The 15,446-nt window shown below is 38.4% G+C and overlaps 2 pseudogenes; one reads left to right on the top strand and one right to left on the bottom strand.

Moving 5' to 3' along the window:
• Window positions 1-8,516: 8,516 nt before the first annotated feature.
• On the top strand, window positions 8,517-9,887 carry LOC102020908 (annotated as a pseudogene).
• Window positions 9,888-12,258: 2,371 nt separating this feature from the next.
• Window positions 12,259-12,896, bottom strand: LOC102021755 (annotated as a pseudogene).
• Window positions 12,897-15,446: the final 2,550 nt, after the last annotated feature.

Raw genomic sequence — 15,446 nt, 5'->3', positions numbered from 1 at the left:
TATATATATATATTTCCCTTCCTTCTTTCTTTCTGTTCTCCATTCCCTCATTCCAGTTGTTCCTTCCCTTTGAGCAATTGCTTGGAGTTTAACTTTTCTTTATCTAGAATGAGGTTCAGCATTAGGTTATTTATTTGAGCTCACTCTGTTTTTCTGATGCAGTAACCACTATAAATTTCCCTTGTATGACTACTTTCTTTGCCTCCCATAAGTTCTGGTATGTCATATTGGTGTTATTGTTAGTTGCAGAAAGTTCCTTTTCTTTAATTTCACCTGTGACCCACTGTCAGCAGGGTGTTTTGTTTTGCTTTTTTTTGGTCTTTTTTGAGACAGGGTCTCGCTATGCAGTTCAGGCTGGCCTTGAGCTCACTTAGTAGCCCAGGCTGTTCTCGAACTCACAATGATCCTCTTGCCTCAGCCTCCCGAGTGCTGGGATTACAGGTGTGAGCCACTATGCCTGGCCGACAGGGTATTATTTAATTTTCATGTGTTTATGTAGTTTTTGTGATTTCTTTTGCCATTTAGTTCCAATTTCATTGCACTATGATCTGACAATATACATAGGGTAATTTCCTTTTCTTCGCACATAATATATGACTGTATTTTCCTTCTAAAAGATTCAAACAAGATGTAAGCATTCAAGCCAAACAGAAGATTAGTATACTGTGACACTCACAAGAGATGAGACATGTCACTTCTATTGTTCTGTTTCATCAACTACAACAAATATCAAATCAAATTCCCATTAAAATCAGATTAACATCAGAATGCTAATTTCCACTGTCAACCAAGACTGCATGCATTAATGTACATCCTGGTCGGTGGATGAAGTCAAGGACAATAGAGATCTAAATATTAAGGAAGGAAATACTGAGAAGAAATATGGTGAAGAAAGCATTCTCTTGGCTATTCTTGCACATTTTCTTCTCCTGACGAACTTTAGAAATTGTTTATTATACTCTAAAAACTTCCACAGTAATTTACATAAGAATTATTTTAATTTGAATGCTAATTTGAATGGAACTTAAATCTTCTTAATATAAAGTTTACTTACCCAGTATGCAATATCGTTCCATACAGCTAATTTTTTTTACATAGGATAATTTCAATTCCTTTCCATCTACTCAAGAGTGATCTATGAGCTAGTATGTGGTCTATTTTGGAGAAAGTCCCATGTGCTGCTGAGAAGAATGTGTATTCTGTTGTTCTGTGGGGAATACTCTGTAGATGTCTACTAAGTCCATTTAGTCAAAGCTTTAGTTCAGTTCTGATATTTCTTTTTTGAATTTTTTTGTCTAGGTGATCTGTCTATTTGTGATATTGGCATGTTGAGATCCCCCATTACATTGTATTAGTGCTTATCTGATATTTCATACTTATTAATGTTTGTTTCATATATTGTGTATGCCAGGTTTTGGTTCATATACATTTATGTTGGTTATCTCTTCATCTTGGATTGTTTCCTTGACAAGGATACAGTGATCTTCTTTGTCTTTTCTGATCAGTCTTGGCTTAAAGTCCACTTTGTCTGCAACTAGCTTTACTTTATTCCAGGTTCCTGTCACATGGAGTATTTTTTTCTATCCTTTGACTTTAAGTCTATGGATTTCTGTTTGAGTTCAATATATTTCTGATATGCAGCATATTGTTGGATCTTGTTTCTTGATCCATTCTGCCAATCTGTTTCTTTTTACTAGTAAATTGAGAATATCCACATTCATGGTTATACCTGATACATGTTGACTTATCCTGCTCATATTATTTTCCTGTTATTGGTTCCCTTTCTGTATCTTCTTTTTAATTCCTTTCCTTACCTAGTGGATTCATTCTATTGGTATTCTTAGAATTGTTGTCCTTTTCTAGAATATCCTTCAGAACTTTTTAGAGTGATTATTTGGTTGTCATGAATTCCTTCAGGTGGTCTTTATCATGGAAGTACCTTGTTTCTCCATCAATTTTGAAAGATAATTTTGCTGGGTACATCAATCTGGGTTGGAGGTTGTTTTCTTTTGGGGCTTGAAATACTTCACTCCCAGCTTTACCTGACCTAAGGATTTGAGTTGATAAATCTACTGTGATTCTGATGGAATTTCCTTTATAGATGATTTGTTTCTTTTCTCTAACAGCTTTTATTATTCTGTTCTTCTGTTGAATTTCTGGAATCTTGACTATTGTATGCATTGGTGTAGGTTTTCTTTGCTGTTGCTGTTGTTCATGACTATTTGGAGTTCTATATGCCTCAATTACTGTATGCTAAATTCTTTTGCCATGCTTAGAAAGTTTTCAGTTGTTACTTCTGTGAACAGGATTTTTATGCCCTTTGTGCTATCTTCTTATTCTTCATTGATTCTAGATAATCTTATGTAACTCTTTTTTGCATCATCTTTCAACTGTTGGATTGTTTTCTGTGGTCTCTTGCTATTTTTAAGAGGTCTTTCATTTGATGATCACCATCCATAACTCTGTCTTATAGATCTGTTACTCTATCCTCACATTGGTTGACTCTGCTGCATATAGTTTCATATGAAATTCAGAATGTCCTGGATTTCTATTTGAGTTTGTTCTATGGTTCTTTTCTATGTTGAGATGCCATGGCTTCCATGTCTTTCCTAAACTCTTCTATTTTTTAATTTGTTCAAATCATATCTTCCATTGATATCATTATCTATTTAATTATCTGTTTTGTTTTTGTCAAGAGGATTGTTGATCTGTTTTGTTACTTCTGCTGCTACTATTTCATAAAATTCAGCTTGGTGCCTTTTCATTACTTCCACATCAAATCCACCCTGATTTGCCTTGGGTGAGTTGGGGCTTATGTGTTGAATCTTCCTTCTATGATTTCTCATTTTCTATTTTTTTATTAACTCTGCATTGAGGCTTACAAATTGCTTATGGTAGGTAGCTTTATTACTAGTATCAAGACCTCTTTAGGAAATGACTACTTTTCAGATATGTCTTCTAGGCATAGCTGGTTTTTTCCTTTTGAATCTGTCATAGGATCCTGTCTCTTTAATTATGGATAAAAGGTTGCTGTCTGTTTGTTCTAGCACCCAGTTCTTTGGTACTGGACTATAGTATTATTTATGACCCCCAGATAATCTTAGTATTGGCATATAAGGAAGATCAGTTGAGCATAATAACTATGCCTAAAGTAGTACAATCAGTAATAACAATAATATCAAGCACAGACTGGAAAATGACAAACTATGATAACTATTAATTTGTCACTTTCAACCATAGATACAAGATTTATAGTCAGAAAGCAAAATGTAAGACAAATCACAAAATTATACACAGTAAACATCCACTCAATAGAGTGATTTTACCCTACAGGGAGAAAATTTTAAATGGAGAAGAGAAAAAAAATAGAGAAATAAAGAAGAGAAAGAGATCAGAAATAAGGTTTAAGGACAAAGGGTGATTACCCATGCCTCTGGAAATTGGCCAGTAAGATAAGAGAGAAAGAAAGAAGGAAGAAACAAAACCAAGAACAAAACAAAAAACTTAAAATAATCTTTGTTCTCACAAAAAAAAGAAAACAACCAAAAAAATCACATGAACAACAACAACAAAAAAGTCCACAACTAATGATGAAAATTTTTATCTTCTGAGGTCTACAGTTCTTTGGTAGTATCTACTACAGGGCATGACTCTCCTCTCACTGGTACACTAAGGAGGCTGTCAGAACCCAGATCCATACTGGATAATCCCTGGAAGCTGGCAGTAGGATTAGGATGGAGTGCTGGATAACCCAGCAAGCCTGCAGTAAGATTAGGGTGGGGTGCACATTCTTGTACTTTCAAATCCACAGATCCTGGCCTCTGGTCATGGGGTTGAGGCCTGAATTGTTTAGTTTATAACTGTCTGGGTATCTCTTTACAGCCTGACACAGCTCCCTGACCCTAGACACTTGCTGTGGTTACCCAATCACAGTGGGTTTATAACACTGGGAACTCTGAGATGAAGCCAACCCACAAGTGCTCTGAGTCCTGGGTTTCATTGCCTCCTCCCTAAAATAGCATCCAACCAAGCACTGTCTCCAGGGGACACTGTAGTCACTTAGACTGGAGTCACTCACCAGCAATTGTAGTGCACATCATTCACCACTCCATTCTACTGGTGCATTTCTCTTGAGGCCTCTGGAGTCCCCTGCTTTCTCTGTGTCTCTGTAGATTTGATCTCCCTTTGTCATGCCATGAGCCAAGAGCCAGGGAGAAAACGCAGGTAACCCCTTCCTTTCTCTGAGTTGAGGTCTGTCTTCACTTTCTTCCCGGGCTCCAGTTTTCCTTTTAGATCCCTCTTGTGTTCTGCAGATTCACCTCCTTTCTTCTTTTTTTCTCCAAGTTTTTATTTTCCAGTGCTAGATTCCAAATCTTGGAGAGGTCAGTTTGTTGCTGCTTACCACTTTGCCATCTCCCTGGATGTCTCCTAAAACAAATTTTAAATTATATGACAGTTATTGTTAAGTCTGCAGATTCTGATGTAACCAGCTGTTCTCTCCTTGCAATGCAGTGACTAGAAATCAGGATGTTGTTGTTTTAAGCCATTATTTGTGTGTGTGTGTGTGTGTGTGTGTGGCGATTGAACTCAGGGCTTTTCTTAGTCTTTTTTTTAAACAAGGTCTTGCTCTGTAATTCAAACTGGCCTTAAACTCACTATGTAGCCAGGCACCTGTAATCCTAGCACTTGGGAAGCTGAAGCAGGAGGATCACTGCAACTTCAAGGCCAGTCTGGGCTACATAGTGAATTCAAGGAACTCTCTGCAATCTTCCTACCTCAGCCTCTCTAGTGCTACCATACTCAGGCCCCACCCTGCTTTTTGAGACAAGTTCTCAGTAAGTCAGTCACTAGGTTACTTAGGCTTGACTCAAGTTTATGATCCTCCTCCCTCAGCTTCTCAGGGTGTTAAAATCACAGTTGTACACAACCATGTCTGGTTAAACAATATATTTTTTATGAATACATACATAGCCAATAGAACTTTTTTAAAAAAAGGTAAAATTCAAAATAATATGGGAAGAAGGGGAATATTCAAATAAATGCAAGTTAGTAGTAATGTGCTAGTTTTTAAGGTTCATGAGTGTTTATTATTAAGACTTTTAATTTTTTTTTTATTTATTTTCTTTTTTCTTACAGTATCGGGGATTGAACTCAGGACCTTGCACTTGCCAGGCAAGCGCTTATGCCACTGAGCTATATCCCCAGCCCAAGATTTTTAATTTAAATCAGGTATAGTGGCATATACATGTAAGTCCAGCACTCTAGGAGGCTGAGGCAAGAGGTTCACAAGTTCAAGACCAGCCCAGGCAACCTAATAGCGTCCTGTTCCAAAACTAAAAAATGAGCTGGGAGTATAACTCAGTGCAAAGGCTCTATGTTCAATTCCCAATGTTGGAAAAAAAGATTTATAACCTAAATACAACTTACAAATATTATTTTATATTCATCAAATATTATTCTTTTAAACATGTTTAAAAATTAGTAGTACTTTTAAAGTTTTATTATGCAAATTAAGAGCTATTTTATCTAAAGAAAGCAGCAAGGTTCATTTTGTTTTAACAGAAAGGAAAAATACAGGAGGAAGAAAATTTAATGAGCTCCTAAGAAGATCAAAATGGGAATAAAATTCAGAGAAAAACAAGAACCTTTCATTTAAACCATGTTATTATTTTAATCCTAGATCATTCAGGAAGCTGCACTGGCTAAAACTGGAAATTTGTTAAGAAGATTATACTTTCACCTGAGGCTCATATTAAATAATTTCCATCCATATTTTATTTCTACAACCTCAAATAATTTTAAATGCTTGTCTTTCTCCATTCAATCTCTACATAAATAAATAGACACAGCTACTGCTGCTAGGGCCAGTTGATGGGGAATCAATCTCAGTTATAGTCTTAGGATTATCCTAACTGGTTCTGGGTCTTATAGAGTGTCAAACTTTGAGAAGGTGTTGAGAAGAATCATTTATCAGGTGTCATTGAGAGGCACTGTTTACTTGGCATCTTTAACTTCTGGGGCTCCCATGGCACATTTGATATGCAGAAATTGCTTATAATATTTGTAAAAGTTGGTCTTACATTTCTATGTCCCAGATTCATTAAGCAGCAATCCCCTTCTAGTGCCTCACCAGGAGACTGCAAGAAGGGAGGACCAGGTTTGACCTAACTTAACTTCTCCCCACTTCACCCTGAAGTCTAAGGCCTTTTTTTTAAAAAAAAATCTGCATCTCATTGTGTTGTACAGGCTGGCCTGTAATCCTGAGTAGCTAGAATTACAAATGGATCCCACTGCACTGAGCCGGGATATCTCTTTTTAGTCTGACAAAGCCACATTCTCTTTCATACCCAATTGTCCTTGAAATGCTTGGAAAAGAGAAGCTCAAATATTTTACAAGCTAATCTGTTTCTAGCTTGGCTACATATAGTACTTCCTAGAAGACAACAAAGCACAGACATTTCTATCTGTTGGAAAGGGAGAAAAGGAAAGAGTAAAATAGAGCGGGAAAAATCTCTAATGTTTGAAAATGTATGGAAGCAGGCAAGGATTTTTCAAATAGGACATACACAAAAAATGCTAGCCATAGCCAGGCATGGTAGTACATCCCTGTGTACTCCTGGAGGCTGAGTCAGGATGATTGCAAATTTGAGCAGCAAGACCCTGTCTCAAAATAAAAAGGTCTAGGATATATAGCTCAGTGTGAAAGGCCTGGGTTTAATACCCAGTACCAGGAGAAGAAAAAAACTGAGCAACAATGTAGAGCTTAAAAAGGAAGCTATATTCAAGCTTATCAGAGAAGCATGTGTTAGTCACACATTGCTCATCTTTACAATTAGTTTTGAGAATGACTTAGAAAAGCTCACTCAGCAATGGCCAGATGTGGTGGCATATGCCTGTAATCCCAACACATGGGAGGCTGAGGCAGGAGGATCACTGAGAGTTCAAGGACAGCCTTGGCTCCATAGTGAATTAATAGCCAGAGTGAGACTCTGTCTTGAAAAAAATAAATTCTACAAAGCAAGCTATACAAAAATAAAAACATAAATGAAGGAAGAAGAGGGAAAGGAGGGGAGGGAAAGGAAATGGAAAAAGGAATTAAGATGTGCTATGTGCACATACGAACATCACACAAGGAATGGAAACATTGTGTACTGCAAACATGTACTAATAAATGATCTGAAAAAATCAAGCTACAAAGCATACATTATGAGACCATTTATGCAAAAATAATGGTAAATATTGTTTATGACTACTAGTACATGAAGTGAAAGTATAAAAACATTCATTGAAATAATATATACCAACTTCAGGACAATAGTTACATTTGAGTGGACAGAGGGGAAAAAGACATGGGAGCTGGGGGCCTATCAGCATCTGTAATGTTTTATTCCTTCTTCCTTCTTTTTTTCAGCACTGGGAATTGAATCCAGGGCCTCATACATACTAAGAAAGCATTGTAGCAGTGACACCCTCAGCCCCAAAGTTTTACTTTTCAAAGAAATACAACATTGCATAGGTTAGGAGTAGAGCTCAGTGGTAGAGCACTTGTCTAGTATGAGGGAGGCCCTGGGTTTAATTCCCCAGCACTAAAATAAATAAATAAATAAATAAAATAAATAATAAAATATCTGCAACAATTATGGAGACATATTAACATATTTAATTTCAGTGGTGCATTCATTTTCCTTTCCTTTCCTTTCCTTTCCTTTCCTTTCCTTTCCTTTCCTTTCCTTTCCTTTCCTTTCCTTTCCTTTCCTTTCCCTTCTTTCTTAGGTCTCTCTCAGTTGCTTAGGCTGGAATCAAACTCATGAGTTTAAGCAGTAGTGTTGCCTCAACCTTGTCAGAACCTGGGACTACAGGTGTGGGCCACCATTCCTGGCTCTCTTAAGTAATTAGAATGCACCAAGAACCTAGCTAAATGTTTTATATCTCATTTAATCAAAAAATGAGAGCATTATTATTCATACACACTTTGCATATGAAGAGCCTAAAGTTTAAGAGGTTAACTGATTTAATGATCACATATACTCATAGATCCAGGAAATCTAACTGCAGAACTCACATTTGTTTGTTTGATTGCTTGCTTGTTTGTTTGTTTTGAGTCAGGGTCTTGCTATGTAGTTCAGGCTGGCCTTGAATTTACTATGTAGCCCAGGTTGGCCTTGAACTCAGGGGCAATCTTCTTGCCCCAGCCTCTTAAGTGCTGGGATCGTAGGTGTGTGCCACTACACCTTTCTCAAGAATCACATTCTTGACTACTATGCTATATATGAATTACTTGTCTTCTAACTAACCCTGTCGAATGGATCTGAACACTGTAGAGTAAGGGGTTTCAGGCAGAATATAAGGAGCTAATTTTATAAAAGAATTTTGAGAAACAGGATAAAAGATGACACAAAGTTGAGGAGATGAGACTTACTTTCACTTCTATGTAAAATATAGCATAATTTCAGCATCTTTAAAAAAAAGATTGGAATCAAAAATAAAATTAAAAAATGGATGCAGCAAGAGATACCATGACACAGATGCTGGTATTTAGTGGGTGTTGGCCTCTGGTGTGAACGAATTGTGTCTCCCAAAAAGGTAGGTTGATGTCCTAATCCTCAGTACCTGTGAATGTGACCATATATGGATGTAACCTCTTTGCAGATGTATTCAAGTTAGGATGAGGTATACTGGATACTCCTTTCTCCCCTGCATGTTAGGTTGTTGGGTAATTCAGGGGACAGTTTTAACCCCATGACCCAAATCTTTGGCCTGAGACCTCTGTAGATTCTGAAAGGGAGAAGCTGAAGTCATATTCCTAGTAACTGTACTTTCCTTTGTTCTTTTATGAATAGGTGCCTAGTAAAGTGGAATTTTGAAAAAACTATCCCATTCTCTTTGATGTCTAAAGATGAAGACTGTGACTCACTCTGGGCAGACTTTTTATTATAGAGAAATCACTGGTCATTCCCTTATTATGAAAACAGAAAAGTAGAAGGCACTCTTAACCAAGGAATGGCAAGATCTCTCTGTCTCTCTGTCTCTCTGTGTCTCCGTCTCTGTTTCTCTCTTTCTGTGTGTGTGTTTCTATAATGTTATTCAAAGTCATGGAGCCTTGGGAAGGTACTAAAGCAATTTTCATAAATGCAAGAAGCAGCCATTATTAGAATTGCTACCGGCCAGCATGTTGGAGAGGTCACTACTGGTGAACCTGAATGGGGTTTTCAGACTTGAAGGTCATGCAGACCCACTGGACCTAGGTCTGGGGAGTCTCAGTGATGAACTGAGCCTGGCTTCACCCAGCTGGGGTGTCTCAGAAGAGCTGTGAATCAAAATGTTGCATGGAACCACCATCCAGAGCTTCAAGTTTCACCGTGAAGTCAATTTTGCAGTTGCCTCCCAGGCCACATCTGGTGCTTACCTTACTTCCTAGACAGTAAAGAAGGTGATAGACTTCAACTCCTACCTTCTGGGCACCATGGCTAGGGGTGCCGCAGATTGCAGCCTTTGGGAACTTGTCAATGTTGAATCTATGAGCTTTGAAATAAGGAACACATCTCAGTAGCAGCTGCCTCCAAGCTACTTGCCAACGTGGTGTATCAGTATAAGGGCATGGGGCAGTCCATAGGCACTATGAGCTGTGGCTGGGATAAGACAGACCTCTACTATGTGAACAGTAAAGGGAAGCGGACCTCTGAGACCACCTTCTTTGTAGGTCCTGCCTATGTGTATGCTTAAAGGGTCAGGGATTGAGCCTATACCTATGAACTGGAAGAGAAATGGAGGAGGTCTATGATATGGTCCATCAACCCATCTTTCAAGTCAGTTGTGAAAGAGCTGCTGCAGAGGTGACTATTTGTTTTGCTTCCTTGGATGTTAACACTATACTACTCACTAATTAGAGGGAAAAAAAGAAGGCAAGGGACTTTTGACAAGGAAGGGGTCAAGAATCCAATCTCTTCTTCTATAGATTTAAAGTTTTCAAAATCTATTGGTGTGGACTGAAAGAATACCAAGGGTATAAATAGTAGCTATTTAAGAACCAAAGGAAAAATTACCTTGAAGGCAGCAAGAACCTGAGCTGCTTATCTGGGCTCAATGTTATAGCCTAAAGTTTCTTGTGGGTTAGACTAGATGTAAGGTTGTTTAAAGCTCCGGGACTGAATCTGGCAGTAGAGTGATGTGTTTTGAAATTCCACACCTGGGCATGACTCTACTTATAAAGGGCTATAACCTTGGTATTTTAAACTCCTCTATCTTAGTCCAGTGGCAGAATGCAAAAGAAGCAAGAGTACTAATGGATTGACTTGATTTTCATGCTAAATTTTATAAACGCTGCCTAGAATGCATATATTAAATAGAGTGTGTGTGTGTGTGTGTGTGTGTGTATGTGTGTGTGTTGAGACAGGGTCTAACTATGTAGTTCAGGCTGGCCTCAAACTTGTCTACCTTCATCCAATCAGCTGTGGCCTGAGAATGAGGTACAATGGTCCATTGCCCAGGCCCACCTCAGTCTCCTAAGTGCTCAGATTATGGTTGTGTGCCGCCACATCCAGCTTGCCTAAAATTTATAAATAAGACTAATAACCTTAGAATAAATAGTGACATACAGTTTAAATTAGGGGGAATAGAAGCCCCCAAAGAGAGACAGTAATTTCCTACTAATAAAAGCCAGTTGAAGGTAGGAGTTTATTTCTGTAATAGAGTGAGTGCTTAGCATGCATGAGGCCCTGGGTTCAGTCCCCAGCGCTAAAAACAAATAAGTGAATAAATATTGTTTAAAGAATAGGAAAAAAGTAAAATAGCTACTATTTATACCCTTAAGTGGTAAAGTTGGTCATAATTTCATTCAGTGAATGTTATCAGGTGCCTATTATGTATGAGGCACTGTACTAAACTCTAGAACTATAGTGGTGTGCAAGCAAAATAAAATGGAATAAAGTGGACTTTGAAAAGCAAGGCTGGGGGCTGGGGATTTAGCTCAGCGGCAAAAGCGCCTGTCTGGCAAGTGCAAGGTCATGAGTTCGGTTCCCGATACCAGAGAAAAACAAAACAAAACAAAACAGAAAAGCAAGGCTGCAAGATAAATGTTACTAACATTGTAATATTTATGTTACAAATTACAGACACATTTCTTATTGTGGTTCTAGCCATGTAGGAACTGAAGCTCCTTCTTTGCAAAGGGTGAGAGAAGAATTAGCTGTTTTAGTAACTGTACACTTTGTATACTTTTAAGCAACTCTTAAATATTACAGAAAAATAATAAACATACATGGAGGCTACAATGCAGCACCCTATTTACAGTACAGCTGAAGATAAAATTTAAAACAATCAAGTTTGAATGTACATAATTTTAGTGCACTGACTATACTACATCCAAAGGGAGCAGAGGCCTCTTCCCTGCCCCAAACAAGACCTATGAAATGGCCTGCAGTGAGTGATTGGAAAAAAAAAAAATCAGATACCTGGTTTGATTCTTTTTTTGAAGAGCTCACATGAAGGGAACATTATTCATTAAAATGCATTTCTCAGTTTTTATATTGCTAAACAAGGTGGGGGTACATTTGACTTCTTTACCCCATTTAGAAAAATAGTAAGATGGGCTATAACTTAGATGCTATTAATACTCCTTTTCTTCCTAGAAATGTTTTCTTGTGGTTAACTTACTAAAATGTGGAATGTACACCTTAGATAACAGAAGAAAGGTTGCCTGAATACTGTAGCTAAGCATAAATATATTTATATCCTTCTAAAAATGTTTTTCAGAAAGGCCAAATTAATAATTTCTAATTTTTTCGCCCATGACTACTGTCCCAGTTTGGAGAAACTGGATGGTTAACTGTGGGTCCAGATAGTCATTTGTCTTTATTTCTAATGATGAGAAATGATTACCTCCAACTTTCCAGTGAAACAGTTATACACAGATCTCATTTTCCCTTTCTATTGCTGAAACAGTCAGAGGGACACATGCATATTATTAAAAATCAAGTTCAAAACACTTAAAATAATTTTGTATTAGAAATTTGACTCTATCGGGGCTGGGGATTTAGCTCAGTGGCAAAGCGCCTGCCTGGCAAGCGCAAGGTCGTGAGTTCGGTTCCCGGTACCGGAGAAAAACCCAAAAAATAAAAAAAATTTAAAAATAAAATAGAAATTTGACTCTATCATAAGTCTCTTGGTTTTTGGGAGTCATACTGGCCTGGTTAAATGCTCCAATTCCACTGTTATTAACATTTAGGAAGCAGAAGATTCCAGCTCACTCAAACTGGAGATTTAGTTACATCGCTGATTTCTGGTTGGTTGTGTAGGTTCAGTGAGGTCTACTCCTCTTCCGCTAGCCGAATTTGCTCCTGGACTCTGTGGTTCATTCTTTGGCAACTTTTCAGCTATCGCCACGAATATTTCATTTACATTCATTGATGTTTTAGCTGATGTTTCCATGAATAATAAACCGTTGCCATCTGCATAAGAGTGTGCTTCCTGGAAATCTACAGCTCTTTTGTTTGCTAAATCAGCCTTGTTTCTTGATAAAGCTATTACAATGTTAGGACTTGCTCGCTTCTGGAATTCCTTGACCCAGTTTTTTGCTTTTGCAAAAGATTCCTCATATCACATATAACTGCGGCTGCTTGTGCTCCTCTGTAGGACACTGGTTTTAGGCTATGGTATCTTTCTTGACCAGCTGTATCCCATATTTCAAACTTTACTGTTGTGTCATCAAGGCACACAGTCTGGGTTAGAAAAGCAGCCCCAATGGTACTCTCTTGAAATTCATGAAACTGGCCTTTCAAAAAACGAGGCACTAGGCTTGATTTGCCAACAGCAGACTCTCCCAGAAGTACTAGTTTGAACTGGCATATTTTATTTCCAGTACTTGGCCCGTTAGGCCTTGTTGCTCCTCGATTAACCATGTCCGTATATGAAAGAAATCCCTAATTTCAGACTCCTAAATGAACTGCCAGGATGCAAGGTGCTGAATTTTTCTTTCTGGAGGTAAAGAAATCTGAGCCTGCCCCGCGCAGAGCCGCGGGCCGCAGCTTCCCAGCAGCGAGGCCCCCGGCATGGTCCACAGACCGGAGGAGCCCGCAGCTAGGGCGGCGCCTCCTCCCCACACCGCTCCCTGCACCTATTTTTGGAACTTTGAGCACTGAATTTATACTGTTTTTTTTTTCTTTTGCTCTTCTGGGATCAAAGCAAGGGTCTCGTACATGCTAGGCAAATGCTCTACCATTGGGCTACATCCCTAGCCCTAAGATTATAATCTTATAGGAGATAAAGACATTAAACAGACTGGATGACACCCCTGTAATCTCAGCCCTCAGGAGGTTGAGACAGCAGGACCATGAGTTTGAGGCCAGCCTAGGCTACATACTAGTTCAAGGCCAGCCTTGAAACCAGGTATGGTGGCACATGCCTACAGGAGGTTGAGGCAGGAGGACTGCACGTTCAAGCCCAACCTGGAAAATACAGCAATTTAGTGAGACCCTGTCTGAAACAAATAAATAAAGGGCTGGGGATCTAGCTCAGTGCAAAAGCCCTGGATTTATGCCCTAGTATCGCAAAATAAACAAACCCCTGACAAAAGCCCCACGCTTCATAAACAAAAGCCAAGCGCAACTATAATCCCTTCACTCTAGAAGGCTTCTCCTTCTTTTGGTTTGTTCTGTTTTCCTTTCGCAATGCTGGGGATCGAATCTAGGACCTCACACATGCCAGAGAAGCACTCTGCCGCTGAGCTACATACCCAGGCTCTAAAATGCCCTTTCCTGTCATGTTGGTCTGTCTAAATCTTATGGATCTTTCAAGGACCACAGTGATGCTGCCCCCTCCTCAACCCACATAACTCTTCTGATTCTTTTAAGCTAACTTTCTTTTTATAGCACACATTATTTTCTACTTCATATTATGTCTATTTAAATTCACAAAAGATTTTCAGCTTTTACACATTTGACTTTTATAAAATCTATGCAGTCATACATTATACATTAACATACCCAAATGATCTTTCTGCTGAATTTGGACTTGAATGTATCAGGTGACAGACATTTCAAGCTATTGTCAGTCAGCCAACGCTTAAATTCATACAATGAACCCATTTGGTAGAGCAGATTTTGCATAATGCTTCAAATATTTTATTATGTTTTCTCTTATTTTATAAAAATACAAATGGAAAACTAAAAATGAAGGATTGTCAGCTAGCAATGCAGTTCTGTGGTAGAGCACATAGCTAATATGTGTGAGGACCTGGATTCAATTCCACAGCACTTCAAAACAGACAAACAAAACCCCAAGCATTACTACCACAATTAGATAAATACTTTTGTGTTTCTTTTTTGGTTTTTTGAGACAGGGTCTTTCTATGTACTTCGGGCTGGCATTGGTCTCACTATGTAGCCCAGGCTGGCCTTGAACTGATAATGATTCTTCTGCCTCAGCCTCCCCAGTACTAGGATTACAGGCCTGTGCCATGGCTCCTGACTTAAACAAATACAGTACTATTAAACAAATCAAAAGCAAATGACTTTTGAGTTAAGCGTAATAGAGTGGCTGGTAACTAGAGATTTGATTATGAAGGAAAAAACAAAGTAAAAGAATATCTATAGATGATTGAAAATATATCATTGAAAATTGAATCAAAAAGGAACAATGTAATAATGAAGGAAATGGAGATTTTATTCTTTCTTTATTTTTTATTCATTTATTTATTTTTGATACTGGGGATTGATTGAATCCAGGGTATTTCCACTAAGCTACATCCTCAACCATTTTTTTCCTTAAAACACAGGGATTTTTTTTTTTTTTTTCGGTCTTTTTGAGACAAGGTTTCACTATGCAGTTCAGGTGGGCCTTGAATTCACTTTGTAATGTACACTGACCTCAAACTTGCAGTGATCCTCCTGCCTTAGCCTCCCAAGTGCTGGGATTACAGGTGTGCACAGTTGCCCAAGTTGGGTTTGAATTTGGCTAGCCCTCTGCCTCAGCTTTCTAAAGTGCTAGGATTACAGGCATGTACCACCATGCCCAGTTTAAATAGAAAATTTTAAGCTTTTGGACTGAGGAAAAAGAAAAAAAGAAAAAAAATATATATATATATATTCTGGATAGCTACTCAGGTAGGGTCTGACATACATATCATACATAGCTTGTGAATCAAAGCCCTATAAATGTTGTATCTGCCTATAAACCCAACACTTGGGAGGCAGGAGGACCGCCTGAGTTTGGGGCCAGCTGGACACATAGTTAGTTTAAGGCCAGTCTGAACTATATAGCAAGACTCTGTCTAAAAGAAAATTAATCCTATGAATGAGCTGGGTATGGTCGCACACTCCTGTTATCATAGCACAGCTGAGGCAGGAGGATTGCAAGTTTGAGTCCAGCCTGGGCAACCTAGTGAGACCATGTCTCAAAATAAAAAAAGTGTTAGAGATATAGTACTGTGGAGGCACTATGTTTAGTCCCCT

This window comes from Chinchilla lanigera, unplaced genomic scaffold (assembly GCF_000276665.1).
Source record: "Chinchilla lanigera isolate Chin_1 unplaced genomic scaffold, ChiLan1.0 scaffold00074, whole genome shotgun sequence".
NCBI classification, from domain to species: Eukaryota; Metazoa; Chordata; class Mammalia; order Rodentia; family Chinchillidae; genus Chinchilla; species Chinchilla lanigera.
This window is presented reverse-complemented; position numbering and strand designations above follow the sequence as displayed.